This window comes from Bombus pascuorum, chromosome 16 (genome assembly GCF_905332965.1).
Source record: "Bombus pascuorum chromosome 16, iyBomPasc1.1, whole genome shotgun sequence".
NCBI classification, from domain to species: Eukaryota; Metazoa; Arthropoda; class Insecta; order Hymenoptera; family Apidae; genus Bombus; species Bombus pascuorum.
Genome location: NC_083503.1, coordinates 6,739,090 through 6,756,851, shown reverse-complemented (window position 1 = coordinate 6,756,851; position 17,762 = coordinate 6,739,090). Strand labels below are relative to the sequence as shown.

The 17,762-nt window shown below is 36.3% G+C and overlaps 1 long non-coding RNA gene and 1 pseudogene across 2 annotated transcripts in view; one reads left to right on the top strand and one right to left on the bottom strand.

The window, feature by feature from the left end:
- The window catches only part of LOC132915115 (uncharacterized), a 37,596-nt gene extending 20,480 nt beyond the window's left edge, over positions 1-17,116 (top strand). The window contains exons 2-5 of one of the 2 annotated variants that reach the window (XR_009659784.1): positions 10,958-11,095; positions 11,168-11,326; positions 12,663-12,784; positions 17,080-17,116. This is a non-coding gene — a long non-coding RNA (uncharacterized LOC132915115). Of the gene's footprint in view, positions 1-10,957; positions 11,096-11,167; positions 11,329-11,417; positions 11,900-12,662; positions 12,785-17,079 lie in introns of those variants that run through there. The other variant, XR_009659783.1, reaches the window with a different exon arrangement.
- On the bottom strand, positions 4,604-4,723 carry LOC132915388 (5S ribosomal RNA; annotated as a pseudogene).
- Positions 17,117-17,762: the final 646 nt, after the last annotated feature.

Genomic DNA, 17,762 nt, shown 5'->3' with positions numbered 1-17,762 from the left:
CTTGGTAATTTTAGGAAAAGTGAGAACATTCTAAACACATTTTATTCCGATGTTTTGTGTATCAAAAAAGTTGTACAGATAAAAGTTGAACAAATATCCTTTTAAGACAAAGTCCGATAAAAAGAATCGTAAATTTCTTGTAAAAGCTTTTTCTTTTTTCCCGAAGAATGAGAAAAAAGTGTGGTTTCCATTTGTCCTACAGATTACCTTGAAATTGGCTGAAAAGCAAGAGACAAGTTGCATTGTTTTTATTTCAAACATTTTTTTAATTGGACATTTTCAAACGAACACCCTGTATACAAATGTTTACCAGAGTATGAAGTAGTTTCCAATCTAATAGTAGATCATAACGGTAGATTATTATCTGCTTGATTTGTGGCCAATTGTCACGCGCGTGACGTAACTCGTTGTGAATTATATTTCATTGGAGGAATCTACGATAGATGTCTATAAATAATCCTTGATAATAATTTCGTGGAAATGAAAATATAATATTTTGATTAACGAATGACGCATCAAATGTCTCGTATTAAACCAATTTTTGTCAAGTACCTAATTCGGTTTCACATAATAATACACAAATACTACAATAAAATTGTCTCTCGTTGCTATAACGTAGTTACGAACACTCGAAGGTCTGATTTCTGCGTGTATTTATACATGGAATTATATTATGGCACTATTTGAAAATTTAGTTTTCTTCAAAAATGGATACTTAAATAAAAAGAGTTTGTCGCACAGTTCCGATCTTTGTTAAACAATTTTTCTTTCGTATCATGTAGAAATATGTATATATATGTGCATTTCTATATTAATATGTCGTATCAGTCATCGACCCTTTCTCAATTATCAAATTATCCAACAATTTCTTAATCTTTGACTTGTAACTATTGTTTAACGTTATACGGATGAAAAATGAGACTAAAGTTCCGATAAAGTCGGTCTTTTAAAAAAATTGCCCTGTTTCATAAATATATACCATGTAGCATATGATACAATACCAGTATTGACATAATCGTCGCAGCAAGCGCACTTTGGCATGCAATGACATCGCTATTTTCCGGTTTTGGCCCATTAAACCCCATTGACGGTGCGCGTTTGAATTTTCATACGGTCCATATCGTCATGCGAATTAACCATATTACACGGGTCAATCACACAGCTATTTTCATAGTCGCTGAATTAATGTATCCCCAAACACGTTTGATGTATTGTGATATGTCGCAGATAGACCCATTTACCGCTTAGGTAGCTGAATCGTTGCAACTGATCGTGCTAATCAATTGGAACCAATTGATTTCCATGGAATAATTAGTACAAACGAATAGTTCCGATGAATCATTCTCTCTAAGAATCCTATTACTTTGTTATTAACTGCCAACAATGAAACAGTAATTATCCAGGTAACAATCATCATTGTGTATTGCGTACGTAAAAATACACACAGGCATCTTCGTACAAACCAGATAATTTGCATATTTGAATCTTTAATCTTTCTTTTAATTCGTAATTTGTAATCTTCGTCGATATGAGTATTTTCAGCTACTAAAACTGTTAAAGAAGTCAACGCGGTGACTTTGTGATACAGCGAAGCAGACACCTGGTAAAGATTCGTCTTGTCAGAGATCGATCATTGTTCATCTGCTTGCTAGGAAAGTATCATAAAGTCATATCCCGAAGGATCTTTGAGCTGGCGGAACCTAACTTCTGTACCTCCGCTCAAGGGGAATACGTCGCCACAGACCCGCTGGACCAAGGTGACCGCAAAGTTGGTTGACTGCACATGTCGATGTCAGCAAGACAGATAAGATGGCGGAATCTTCGACCGATTATCTTGATTAACATCTTGAGTCGACTGTGAGTGTGTTTCGACTCGTATGCTGTTTATAATCGTTATAAACGAAGCATCATCAAACGAAATTGACACTTAAGAACAGAATTCATTAGAATCTCGAAAGTAATGGGCATTGCTTGCAAAATGACAAACATTTTGGGCGAAAGAGTGGGAAATGCTTAATTTCTCATGTCGCTACAAATTATCATGAATTTTTTACTTTAAGTTATTTCACTGACATGTCTGAAATCCATGTTTTATTAGCTACATTGGTACGATGATAAAAATATGTTACTGCTATCGGAAAATCGTCGATGACCTTGAAAATTCGAAAAAAAAAAAATGGCTCTGAGAAGTAACGATGATATTAAAAGCGGACACGATAAACGAAACGTCCGTAGATAAATGTGGTTCGAATCGAAATTACGAATGACATGTGGTTCGATTCATTTCATTGCTCTTACCCATCATTTCATCGAGGAGAAACGACCATGTTATTTCAAAAAACTGGGATAACTAGATGCATTCATGCTATTTTTAATCTGTTACTCCATCTGAACCAATAACTTTTTAATGTGTATAAAATATTCGTATAACGAATAGCGAACTGCACCCTTTAATGCAATAATATTATATTATTATTTTTTGTAGTATTTAATAATAAATTAACAATAAATTGTAGAAATCCATCGAAAGAAACGCAAGTGTTCTTCACCTAATCTTAACGCCTCTGTCTACTAACGTCTTGTCTACCTTTCATAATTGCTATACTAAATATTTTCATTATTAGTGGATTTATCAGGATTTGTTCTAGCGCTTGTCATAAATGATGTTATTTCTAAGAACCTGCAAACCGACGATGTTTGATATTTCCTATCTTTTATTAAAGTAGATTTTCCGCCGTATTTTCAACTTTTGTGTATATCACTCTAGATAATAACAGGGAAATGAGAACATTTACGCCAACAGTAACTGAGATACGCGCTATTCCTTTTAATGTTACATCTTCGTAAATTTTCTCGTGTTACTATACGGTCGTTGTACCTCGTGGAATGTTTGTAAACATTTGTTATTGATACCTCTAGCCCATTCAGAGAGTACACAAGATATTAATATTCTCGTGTTATATTCTGCATAGCGTGTACGTGGACAATGCACGAAGAATAACACGTAGCATTATGAGTTAGAGTAACGAGGAAAAGTTTGAAATGCTCTTAATTTACGTTGTAACCGTGTTCTACAACGGCTAGTGAATCGTAGTCGATATTATTGGCATCTTTATTCGAAAAGAATACCGCACTTTATCGATTTCAATGAACTTGAAATATGTTATCGAAATATGTTGGCGTTCTGAGAAAACTTCGATTAAATTTAATTTATTCGATTTAACAATCAACTTTTTCTACAGCTTTTTAACGTGTATAAAATATTCGCTACGCACAAATAATATACGAAACAATTTTTAAGCAGATGAATTTCTGTGAACGAAATAGCTACATATTTTTTAAAAGTTAAATTATTTTCCGCAGTAAGAAATATTAAATTAGAAGAAGATTCGATTTCCGAACAAACACGACGCAAACAATAACCATCGTTGCTCGACGATCAAACATTGGAGCGAATACAATTCAAATGCGAGGCTGTTTCTCAGCTTCTACAAAACGGGTCGAGATGAAACATATCCAATTTTCTTTCCAAGACACTACGCGATATAACAGAGAAAACCCGATCGAAATTTGTTCAGTAGTTTTTACGTGATGCGAGTACGAACAGGCAAACAAGCAGAGAGGCACCCTTTTTTTAAGTTAAAATTAGTTTTTTGGATTCCATAGTTGATGAGTGTTTCCTAGATACTGCTTTATTTCTTGTTTATTCGATCTACAGATACAACCCTTCTACTCTTTCTATAATTCTGCCACACAAGTGACTATATTTTTTACCTAAAGTAAACTCATTGGTGCTAATCATCTTTAATATAAAAAAATAAATCAATGGGCCAAACTCGTAGATTGGGTTAGATTAATATCCGGCTGGATATATGTGTCTACTGATGTTAATTATTATTACGTATGTGACGAACACGCTGATAAAACAGTGCAACATTTCATACGTCAATAGATTGCTTGAGAATTATTCTCGGCCTGCTGCTACTCTAGCCCAACCTATAACCCGTCCATTTTTCTTTTCTATTCATGTTGAAGTGATTCTCACTTCTAGGAAAACTCTACATCTCTAGTGTTAGTTTTCTTAGTCCTCGAAGCCATTCGAATTCTTGCAGTATGTAGGTGGTAAGGATTCGCGAATTCAACTTATCAGGAAGTTTGTACTTGTATTTGTATACATTAAACAAGCATTTTCAAAATAGGGTGTACCAAAAATCATGGCACAAGCCGAAAGCAGAAGATTCTCGTGCAAAAGTAAATCGAAAATGTGGATTGACAATTTTTGATACAGGGTTACGTTTTCAAGAAAATCGACGTCGGAATTGTATCAAGTACGGATGCACTCGAGAGGTAACGACAGCCGATCGAGCCGGTTCCTTTGTGTTTGGGTACTTTGTTCGGTGGTACTCGATTCCCAGTGCAACAAAAGTCGAAAATTAGACTGACAGTTTCTTATGCCAATCTGATACCATCAAATTTCAGCATATCGAGAAACGTGACTTCTTAGTTTGAAAACGTGTGTTAATTTATTTGTACGTGTATCGGAGAATGACACAATGTATGATGACAGTCGTGTTAAAAATATATTTTTTTCCAAAATAAAAAATGCTAACACCACACGGAGTTCCCAAGCGGTCACCCGTCCAAGTACTATCCGTGCCCAGCGTTCCTTAAACTTTCGTGATCGGACGAGAACGAGTACATTCAACGCGGTATGAGCGTTAGCTGAGGTATTTTGTTTTATTATTTCATATTACTGCATAAAAAGATATTTGCAAAACATACAAATATGTATGAATATAAAAAAGATATGCAAAATCTTGCCTGGCTCCATTTTCAAAAAGATGGACTGTAAAGTCAAGTAGAGGGAATTTCACAATTGATTTTCGCGAATTTCCGCCGCGCGCAGGGAATCATCGCACATGTATACGTATAATACTTCTACATTGACTTCTTTTCATAGATTTATTTATAACGATTGTGTATTTTCGTCAATTCCCGTTACGATTATACGAATCGACACCGCGAGCAGGGCGATCCCCTTATTTCTTTTGGGATAATAGGGGTGTTTGTTGTTGAATAACTGTAGTCTACAGTTATATAATATAGATATATTTACACCACATTACAACACTTATAACATAGACAGAAAATGTTTTGATGTCGTCGGAAAGTACACTGATTGACCCGAGGGTTGATAGCGTTAGCGCGTTGAATACCAAGAACGTGACTGAATAGTAGACTTGACTGCCCGATGAGCGAAAGAACAGTAGAGTTGACTATCCGAGGTATGTTAGAGCAAAGTACTTGACTGTCCGAGGAGTGTAAGAGCAGTGACTGACCCATCTCGTACTATTTAGGAGGAAAGCTCTATGTGGGTGTACCTTTTCTGAACTAAGGACGCGGATTCGTCGTTCACACTTTTCGGTAGAAAAGTGAGGGTAACGATCCGCGATGCCCATTGGTTATAGCCAATGTTAATAAACAAAATACGAGAAGAAAGTCTCCTGCAGATGTGGCTGATGGGTGTCCTTGTTCTTGGGAAAAATCAGCTGTTTCGCGGGGCACATTTGCTTTCCCCGTAATTAGCAAGAGTGTGCAACAAACCCAAGGACTGTTCAAAGAACCATCCATAAACCGAAAATACTTGTGTGAATAGAAGTTAAGCTGGAAGGATTCGGTTTATGGTGGTTCCTTGGGTTTCTTGCAGGTCAGTGTAACGAGGGGTAGGCCTTGGCGGCCAGACCGAAAGGGACGTCGCACGGACCATCTCGCGCGACGTAACAGATTGTAACAGAGAAACGATGATTATTTAATTAGAGCTTAATGTAGTAATGTAATACAACCGAAACAAGTAAATTTATACAACTACTCAACTTCTAAGTGACAACTCACAACTCACTACAATCGACGACTCGCAACTAACCCGCAACTAATGAACGACTAACTGACTTTCTCCACCAAGACATTCCCTTATCATCACACCACACCACACCCCCCGAACGTCACGTGCGCCTTTTCCAAGTGACTACTTTTCCGAAGGACCACATGGCCCATTGGAATTTCCACTTTCTATCTACATTGTAATTCGTACTCCTAACGAGTTTCTTTTTACCATTATTCCACGATGCTACACTATTTACAATACAAACATAGAATATTTTATTTTATGCATCACATTGTGAAAATAAAGATATCTTATTTTTTTAATACTACTTCGTATTTAATATATTTTTCCTATAAACTTGACCGAGCACTGGTCAAACATAGCGGAGGTGTAGAGCGAAATCGTACTGTCAAAATTAACATATTCGTAAAGAAAATTAAAAAATACAAATGAGTTTTAATTACATAAATATCTAACTCATTGGTTTCATCAGTTCCCTGTAAAATACTATTTCGAATCAATTTAAAGTCTCTTACACAAGTAGGAAATGTTTAACGAGTTGAACCACGATTAAAAAGGTGTCTTAGTAGTCGAGTAATAATAATCTTTTAATGATTCAAAAGTCATATACAGCAAGTAGGAAGATACTTATTTGCTGACAATATTGACACAATTTAACGAAATAACAATACGTGTCCGATATCGATGATACCGCGTTCTGTAACTTTATTAATTAACACCTTGGGTAACAGATTTACGAGGGAGAGCAGTGACTCAATGCGCGAAGAACAAGCGATGAGAAAGTTTCGACTTGTCTTCGACGATTAAGACGAGATCACGAAGCGACTGAACAAACTAACTATCGTACGACGATACGAACGTTAACGACACACTCGTCCGCGAACGCGCGTCGATGCTGCTCGCATTTGAAAGACCCGCACTGAGACTGTTTACCAATCGTTCGCTCATTAAGACGACACACATAAAAGATATAACTTAGAAAAAACGAAGCTGGCACCCCACTGGGGGTAGCCACCCACATGCTATATTTATTTTTTTTTCTTCACTAACAAGATAGAACACTTTACCAAATGTCCATAAGGACAAATTGTAAAATAACCAAAAAAAAAAAAAAAAATTAAGACGACACTTTCCTCCACGTGTGCTTGAAGATACTGTTCACAGCTGAAGATTTCGCACGCGACTGTTTTTTTTTTTTTTTTTTTTATAACGTTTATTGTCCAAGAAGATGAGTATTACATGTGTATGTTATTCACAATAAACAATGAATTTCGGTTGTAGGGTGGATTAGGCAAAAGTACCGATACGCGTCGGTACGACGTAGCCATGGTCTAATATGTGTCGTGGATTTTCGGTTTTTGTGTTTATTTTTTTGTTTTTTTGGGTTTAAGTCGCATTGGTGCGTGATTTTTGTGTATTCTTGTGTGTGTTGTATTTTGTCCTGAAACTTGGCCGCAAAACAGGACTCCTCGGTGTATTACTTTTATGCGTTGTGGGATTTTGGGGGGGTGAGAGGAAAGGGGAGGGGGGCGTGGTAGATCCTTAGCAGGAAGCGCGTGATCGATACCTGGACGAGCCTGAGGCTTCGGACCGTCAAAATCCGTCAATTATCCTTCCAAGAAACTCACGTTTACGTCATTCTCGTCTGTTGGAACTAGAACGAGGCATAGCAAATTAAAAACGCTGCTACGAATCGTTTTAGCTATTAAGCGATTATCGTGAGTCATCCACGAAACTCCTCGCGCTTTCGTTCCTTTGGACGGAACGATGTGTATATTTAAGAAAATAATAACGCAGATGTTAATGTAGGTGGAATTGTTTATAATAATTTGAAAGCGCAAGGTTTGTTGTCTTTGAATTTTCAGCTATCAATATCAACATTACACGAATGGAAGGGACCCTGCTGCCTAGAAATCGATAGTTGGAATATTATATTTAATTGTTAAGGTCAAAGTTAAAAATAATAACTAACTTGAGATAATTTTAAAAAATAGAGTTTCAGTCGATAATATCTACCACAACAGCTATTTGTACAAGTTTTTAAGTAGTAGTAAATGTTTTACACAAAAATAAATGTTTTTTTACATTAGAAACATATATTCTTATGCAAGGGATACAAGTAAGCGATTATATTGTAAATGTCACTAATAAAATTGTAATTTTCATGAAACCATCCATATTCGGTTGCATTACGCATAATTAGCCATATTGAACAGGAATTAAAGCGACGCCTATTTTGACAGTTAATTAATTGCGTTGGAAAGCTCCGATACGGCATGGATTAATACGCTCGTTGGTCAGCAAATTTTGTAAAACTAGTCTTCATTAATTGGATCAATAGGAATTAGAGGATTTCTGAAGGTACCGAGTGGACCGTAATTCGTGGTACGAGTGGGATAAGGAAGAGTCATTCCATGGCCGAAGATAAATCGAAACGATAAAGTGTCTTTCATGACATAAAAATTAATTTTTTAGACAATTTGTTAGAAAATTCGAAAATTAGATCGAGTATCCGTGCATTTAACTAATACTTTGCATGCTAACTTTAATTCTAAGACCGTTACCATTATAGATATGACACTAATCCAAAACAAATATATACGTAACTGAATTTTTATTAATAAAGAAACTCGCGATTGATTTTCAAAGTTCAGTTCTTTATCTTTAGATTTTTCATTCATTTCTGAAAGATAATTGAAAAAGATATATTTATTTATTTATTTATTTAGAAACTTACAAACACGTGCAATGTCCATTGTTGCAAACAAAAGAAAAAATATAATTTGGGAGGAGTCGGATAATAAGAGTACAACAAAAGAATAGGGCAGCAATTACAAATTTAAGTTGTGAGGCAGTACAGCGTCGATCTATAAAAACGCGTTCGAGATTGGTGACTGTGAGCAAAAATAAGTAAAACTAATCAATGTAGGAACAAGAAAATATATATTAGATAATTTTTAGCTCAAATCTATTAACATCGACCTATGGAGAAGTGAAATATATAAATTAATAAAATCGAAGAAAATGATTTTCATTTAAGAATTTACTGAAAACAAGAAAATAATTTTTCCAATGAGGTGTCGTCAAGGTAATGTAATAAGAATATACAGCGAGAACTGTTAAGCACGCGCGACAATCATATAAAATAAAAAGCTGGTGGACTCATAATAGCTTAGTTGCAAAGTTTTTAGGATTTCAACACTTTCAGAGACTCTTTGATTAGATCAATTTTGGATTCATGATTTCAGTCAAACATTCTTCCATTTTTACTTTGTAGGTACTAGAGAACTGTGTTCTTTAGAAATTAATATCTTTAGTATTCTGATAGAAAATGAGCACGTGTAGAAGCTTCCTGGCTGGTCGAGAAGTGAGGAAAATTTCGCTTACAAAATTTCACTCAGACAGACGGACAAACAGAAAAGTAAGCTAAATAAAAGCCATTAAAATGGTTTGGGACAGACAGTCCGACGTCTTGCACGTCGCGTTCACCTTGTTTAAATCTCCTTGACATTTTCTCGTAAAGCTTTTTTTGCGAAAAAGAACTAAAAGAAACTACTTAAGTACTTATTGTAAGTGGTGAATAAATGAACAACGTAACGGAAAATGTGAGGAAATGTTGGAACGTAGTGATAAAGTGCTGAAGCTCTTGTCGACATCCAAAGAAAAATTATATATTTCGAAAATTATCGAGTTCTTAGTGATTTTATCCCAATATTTTTAATCCTTTTTGTCCACGAACGAACAATTTTAATTCCATTAAAAAATGAGTAATTACACTTTGCAACTATATCGTTATAACCGTAAAAAAAAAAAAAAAAAAAAAAAAAATAAAACGCACAGCACGATGATGATAAACAATGCAAAATTTTCCTTTAGTTCTTTTTTTTATCTGCAATGGGAACAGAGTTATCGTCCGGCCCAGTTTATAGACTCTCCCTGAATAATAGATCGAAATTGGGGTTACAATTGCAGGATCTTTGCTATTTTGTTAATATCGGGCAGCGTTAAAAGATCACTAATCGAATTTATCGTTTAAAATTCGCTTTCAAAGCAAGATACTTTAGCGGTTAATATGATTTAAAACGCGTTAGGCGAAAACGAGGATGCGCAAGAGTGACGGAGACACAGACACGCTACTAGGAATAGTCTGCATTCGAGATGGCTCGACGTCCATTAAACTTGCAGTCTTTTTATCGAGTCTGACCCCTCTCTGATACGGCCCAGGCAGGGACGGCTCCTCTTTTCTCTTTTCTCTGGTAACTTTCAAATGGTTCGCGATCGTCGTGTCAAACGGCACCGAATGGCGAGCAGTCGAATAAAGGAGAGAAGGGAAAACGAGGAAAGAGCGGTAGCTACATGAATAGAAAAACAGTGATACACCTAGACAGGTAAATAGAAAGTGGTAGCGAGAGGGAGAAAGAGGGCGTAGAAGGGGTGGCAGGGGGCAGAAAGGGCATAGTGGGGAAACTAGGAAACTTAAAAAGACGGCAAAGCTATTGCGTCAAAGGGACGGCAGAGAGTCAGATCAGCGTACAAAGACGATACGTCGACGCAGCTCTGTTATGTGAACGCCACTGACTCGATTGGAAAGGCTGGATGCGAAACTGAAGCTGCACCTGAGAAATGCGGTATTTTCATTGAGAATGGTTCCGATGGCTATTCCAATGCCTTTTGGAACAAAGTATTTTCTTCTTTCAATTCTCCAATGACAATCATTCGCAATTTCAAACGAGTCTTTAAACTTTTAATACGAACCAATCGATTTCCTGTTTAATACTCTTACTGGATAGCCTGGATATTGCAAGTGTACCTAATCTATATATCAGGGATCAACAAGTTTTCTAGGTAGCATACGCGAACGTCGTGATTTTCTTGACAAAGGTAGAAAGCAGAACAAAGGGGGAGAGAAATTTTTGTCTGTAGGCCAAGGATATGTATTTCTATGAGAGAGCAGGTAATTAGAATGTCCGTAATGCACGCGATATGTCAAAATCCGACCGTGAATATATGAGCTGACGCGGCATACACGGTCATAAATTCTTGCGTTGGCAGGCAGTGAACTGGCGTCAATGGTGCTTCGTCGATGACCGAGTGGAAACGAGAGAGACGATGTTGACAGAGCAAAGCAGAAAATCAAGTAGCTAGAGAGACGAACAGAGACGGGTGAACGCGATCGAGCGGCCGAGAAGGGTAAGGGTGATATGTGTCTGGACGCGAGAGGACGAACACGGATACAGAGAATGAGATCTATATATTATATAGGATGTCGGGAAGCGTATAGGATCGTGTGTATGCTAGAAGGAAGAGAAGAGAAGAGAAGAGAAGAGAAGAGAAGAGAAGAGGATGAGCTCGCGCGTCGCTATACCGAGATTCGCGAACGTATGAGCAACTGCGTGTACGCACACAAGAGACACGGTTCGAGTGTAAGTAAAGCCGTGTACACAAGGGTGTCGGGGTTAGTGAAGCGGTCCTCTGTAGTCGAATATATGCATATTCAGGACTTGTTATGTAGCTGGCGATATGGCTGCAGGCCGGTCGCTGTGACGCGGTGGACCACGCCGGAGATACTGGGGGATAGTCGGTGACGGACTGCCGGACATCCGACCTGTTACCCCCTCGAGCGTCCTCCACATCAGCCGCCTCCTCTCACGCCTCCTCTTCCCCAACTTCCTACCCCCTTTCGACTGGTAGCGAGCGGAACGTTGCCCGACAACGTCCTCTCTACTCGCGTCCCTTCATCTCCAATAGCTGATTCCTGGTTGGTACGCCGTAACTGCGTGTGCTCCAGTTGATCGGTCAATCGAATCGCTACGATCTATCTGCGGACGATCACGGCCCTTCAGTCTGGTTACGTCGATGTTTCGACTAGTCAGGATGTCAGATAAATTGTACAAATGATTTTGGAATCAGCTTATGTCTCGCCTGCACACGTGCTTCTGTGATATCAACTATCCCGTTAATACAATGCCAAACTCACTGAGTCCTGAAATTAATTTTCCCCGTGCGAGATTCTTCGCCATTTTCCTTTCGAACCTACCGTTTTTTCTTGACAATTTCCTCTTAACGTTCCTAGCGACGCCTTACGCACTTATGCTTTCTTTATAGATTTGTAAAATGTCTACTTCATCTTGGAATGTTTCGTTAAATTGGCGAATATGCGACGTGCGAGCAGAAGAGCAGCCACGGAACAGCTATTTTAATTAGTATCGTAAACATCGTTGATTGACATCTGTCAATTAAATTTACACACATTAAATATTGTACATTTTTTTACATGTTTTTACTTTCGATCTGCTTACAGATCCTACACGTAGTTGCTAAGAAGAATGAATGTACGTACGTGACCCCTTAATAAACAATAGAACTTTACGTCTGAAAGGTGAAACTTGTCGCTTTAGCAGTCGAGTAGCTTTTAAATAGTTGCTGATCTATCGAACAAAGTCTCTTAGCAACTTAATTACCGAACTCACCGTTGTAAAATACGCAGCCAGACACGTGAAACTTTTAAACGCGGAAACTTGTATCGCTTAATCAGGGCTTAGGAAAAAAATAATATCAGGATTATTGAAAAACTTTGAGAGATATAGTTTAAAAATTGCAATACATGTAGTAATTATTTAGGCAAATTTAAAGAAAAAATGATTAAAAAATCCGCGAGTTTTTAGTACTTAAGGAGAAAATATAATCTCCTTAGAAAAGAAGATTTACGTTATTTTCCATCCTTTTATGTTTCCTTTTCTCTTTTATGCGTTTACAGTGCAGCGCTATCGCGCCTGAAAAATCAAGAAAAAAGTCACGAAAAGTATTTATAACTGGGATTCGAGTTGGCGTGAAACTTTTTGGACGATCCTGCGTCAGCATTCTCATATATTTCCCATGGTAAGCTTCAGGCAATGATCAGGTACCAAGCTACGTGCTCGACATCTTCAACGCTTTCTCGAAAGACGAAGGATTTCGCTTCTACTCTGAATAAGCTTCACACATTCTCCTGGGTGCTTGTGCCATTCACTTAACTCCTTTTTCTTCCTGGTATTCCTGTATGGAGCTGTTTCCGGAGCACGTGGACTTTATCTCGCTCAAGTTTTGTACGCGAATACTCGTCCATATATGACGATTAGAAATGCATCGAATCGATTCCTTCGCTACGCATTTTCGACACTCTTAAACGATAGATTTACGCGAATACCTCTTTCAATTTTTGAGATACGGAAAAATGTTTGTATGCCTTTGGAATTCATCGAATAAGATCCTGCCGAAAAAGCTGTAAATATCGTGTTTTAGGAGCATACATCGTGACTTTTCATTTTTCACTCATCAGAACTACATCGTAAAAAGAGCTATATTATCACATAGGTAATCTTCGAATCTTTCAAGCACGTTCGCGAGTTCTGTCTACACAACTTGCTGTAAACATTTCTCCTCATCTCCAAAATTAAAAAAGTTGTTAACGTGGCTCGGCTTAGGTGACTGTATGATCCTGTATGTTGTATATAATTTATTTATTTGATATTCTTTTATTAATACCACTTAGTTTATTATACTGATTACTCGAGGAACAAGAGATTCTTCTATAGCCTTCGTCTCCTTTTATATAGTATGCCATGTTCATTCCTGTTCATTTAGATAACTCTTCTGAACATTTACTTAATGTATTTATCGTTATTTTGCGTAATTAAATACATTCACCGCCATGACGGTCACCGATGACTGTCACTGTGCTTCCCATTTACGCAATGTGCTCCACTGGTGACCGACGCGTGAAAAATATTTTAAAATACGTACAACGTGTAATTACTTACGTATACCCAACACTATGATTATTCGTTGACAGTTGTAAAAGAGCGTAACAAACAAGATGTATTGGTAGAAAATGTGGTACGTTTATTTACGAGAAAAATTACATGGGAATATTACGATGAGCCGCAATAAAGTATAGCAAGCGATAGTAAAGGTTGCTAGTACAGATTCCATAGAATTAGGTTACTTGTTTTGTAGGATCTTTTGCAAATTCCCAATTGAATTTTTTCTCATTCACTTTATAGCATCTGTTCGTTAAAGCCAATAAATTATAAGATGTAATAATTCTCGTTAGAATAATTATTTCATTAAATTAATTTCTGATTTACTCTTCAAAGACTGACCGTTACTAACGAAAGAAAGAAAAACAGAAATATGTTGATTAAACTTTTACAGTTACACACGCACTCACTGCCTGCGCTAATCCAACAGCATCTTTCTCATTATCGTCTTATTTCGCATTATATTTCCAACCGTTTGTAAAAAGTAGACACCTACGTGGTGTTAGAGGAAACACTCTTGCGTTCTGTGAAAATACACCTGACGGTGAACGTGCTAAAGAGCTATGACGAATGAAAGGTCTAAAGGAAGACTACGGGAGGCTTCAAAGGGTAATTAAAATAGACGTACTGTCAGGTAAAATTCTTTTATTAAATCGTTTCATTAAACGTTCAAAACGGTGATCGTTCACTTTCAAACATTTGTCCTCTCGTGTTCTATAATAGTCGTTAAATCTCTCGTTCCTCAAATATCAGTCCTCTTGTGTCATTAAAATTAAAAGAATTAAAAAAAGTACTTTATGCGGGCGATCCTGTATAATTTCTTCAAATGTATTTTTGGGAAAAGCTTTTAATTTACAAATGCAAAGTACCGTAACTCGATTAACGTAGAATTTATTTACCTATTATTTATAGTATTGTTAAATATTATCCACGAGTTTACATAAAAGTACACGGAATTTAATTATTTACGTGTAAATAATATTTTAGACACTAGACAACGCATGTAACATGTTCCATTACCGGAAACTGTAAATAGGAATATAACAAACAGGCATAGAGAAATTTTTAAATCGATTAAATAATATGCTTTATAATGTTTTCCACTTTTGACTTTGCATTATTTACATCAGTAGTTGTTAATTCAAGATATTCCTTCATATCCTGACTTTTCCATATTTTACTTGTGGAGAGACGATAGCCAATGAAAATTCAATTAAAACGAAAGAATTTATCACGTACAGTAGAATGTGTAATTAAAATACAGTTAGAGTATCAGCAGCCCGAAAGTTTATATTGTTTAAGTTTCCAATATATAGCGAAGATAGTATAACAATGGAATGTGAAAAATTCCATTAAAGCCATTTAAGCGTTATTGCTATTTTTCTATCAACTTTCAAAGATATGCATTCAACTATACGTATATTTTAATTAAAAATATAAATATAAATGTAACTATAAATCTAGATAAAACGATAAAACGCAACGTTATCCTTTTTTCCTCCTTTATATGATTGTCTCATATTTTTATTTTTTCTTTTTTTTCGTCTTTACCAAAATTAAGTTTCTTCATCGTTCGAAACTTTTATACGAATCAAAATTGCACGAAGAAATATTTCTTTCGACTATTTGGGGGAACTATCTGACGATGTATTGATTTTGTGTTTATAGCGTGAAAACAAATAATTATAACTATACAGAAAGGAGCACACCTCGCTGATTTTAACGAGTTTTTATACATGTCACATCGTCGCTTGGCATTTCCGACATATTTACAAAATTTCCATTAAATTTAGTTTTCATCACACTTTTATATAAACTTAAGTCATTGATGCTAATCATCTTTATTACAAACAAACAGAGATAAATTAATGAGTTAGATTAGCATCAACCGAATCAACTGAATCTTTATTTTATGCAATTTTTTAATACATCGTAAATTCGATTACTACCATTTATTGTTATTTACACATACCACCAAACATACTTTTATGCACAAACACATAACGTTATTTAATATCGCGAGAAATTAAGAAATAAAAAATGTAATTTGCAAGTGGAATTAAATTAAACGATCGAAGGCAAAAGGTGATGCAGTGACGTGTCTATACAGGAACGTTCGTGTTGAGATTATTAGATGTATGTGAACAAAGGAACGCGTGGATAAATTGTAAGGTAGAAAACATATTTTAATGCGGTAGTGTGAATGCAAGTCGGAATATAATTGAACTGCTCCAGATCCGCACGCTAGCAGCGCTACCCTATGACCGAAAGCCCTGAAGCCAACGTCGCCTGTCTACTGTTTATGTCCTGTCTTCGTCCCAGTCTTTCGTCTAAACGTTGTCGATGGCTTCAGTGCTTGAAAAAAACTAAAAGACCAGATTTTTTTTTTTAGTTTATTTTGGTTTTTACAATTTGTCCTGAAGGACATTTGGTAAAGTGTTATATCTCAATGGTAATAAAAAAAATAAAATAAAAATAAATATAACATGTGGGTGGCTACCCCAGCGGGGTGCCAACTTTGTGTTTGCTAAGTTATATCTTTTATGAAAAAGACCAGATGTAGAGTTTTCTTAGAAGTGGTGATCGCTTCAACAGTTTGTCAATCATATTATTGGTAGCGTATGTACAATTATAGCGTAGAAGCGTATACATGGCTATAATAAACTATGTCTAAAATTTATTCAGCATTTTACGACAAAAGTGTGACTTTTTGTCAGAAGAACGATATTCAGGAATGTTATAAAGAACACGATATCCTGATGCAAACGTCAAATTCAATCGATGAATTACATTCATAGTGAAGCGTTAAATCTTCTTTGCTTTTATTCGTTTGCCGTTAACGTTGAAAATTTCATTCGAACCGACAAAATTCATGTTACAAAAGTGCGACAAAAACGCTACACGGATTCCGACATACCTCGTTAAACTTTCAGTAGCGAGTGAACCTGGTAACCGGGTGCAGAGATGCCAGGAATTCCATTATAAAAAACGCCTAGTACGTGCATGCTGAATGTACTTCGACTTACGATTTCTCCCATGTTCCTTTTGCACGTTCCTTTTACAACATGCTTTATGAATGTTTTTAACCGTCCAGAGGAGAAATCTTTTGCAATAGTTCGATAATTGCCGCTATATTATATAGTTACAGAACAATGGATCGTCCGATATTAAATTCCTGCTAAATACTTATGTGTAAAATATGTACTACAGCTTTCACAGTTCATTATAAAATCCTTCCTTCTATGAAAAGTATTTCTATTAAAAGTATATTTTAAAGATTCATAATTTAAACTTTCGAGTTTATCAGTGACATTCGCCTTTTTCGCTCATACTTTGATAACTGATCTAAATATGCTTACTACAAACATTTTTCAGATAACATTCTAACAAGGAGATGCGAACAAACGCAAAACTTCGAAAAAGGTGGCTGGTATGTGCATTGGATGCTTTAGATTGGTGGTAAAACAGCTCCGAAAAGATTCGAGCGCATGGTCCTTTTAATTTAATTTTTACAATTTATTTCGATAAATTTTCATTTATTATAAAACTTTTGCATGTTTATGAATGGAAATTGCAATAGAAACGTTTAAAACATAAATCGCTGTACCGATATTCACTTATTTCTCCTTAGTTAAACTGTTAATTATCACGTGGATGACTATCTCCAGAAGGATATCATTTGTACGTCAGCTGGTTGATTGGGTATCGCGTAACCCTTTCCTTATGTTTCATTGCATTTCTCTGTATGTCCTCTTGGATAATTGCTATGTTTCATATACATAGCACGGACCACTGACAGCTGTTCCGAGAATAATTGACCGCAGTGATTCAAGTTTAGGAGACGTGGCTCTTTGCTGTTACATTTTCAATTGCTTTTTTCGTGCGAGTTTCGAGTCGCAGGTGCAGTCTTAGATGTTTCATTCGTGTAGTTTCCGTTCATCATATGCAGTAAATGTCGCGAATGCGTTAGTTAACGTTTCTTTGAGCACTCAAAAGAAGCCTTTATCAAACTACGCGTTTAAATGTACAATTAAATCGAAATTGAGAGGAGTGAGAAG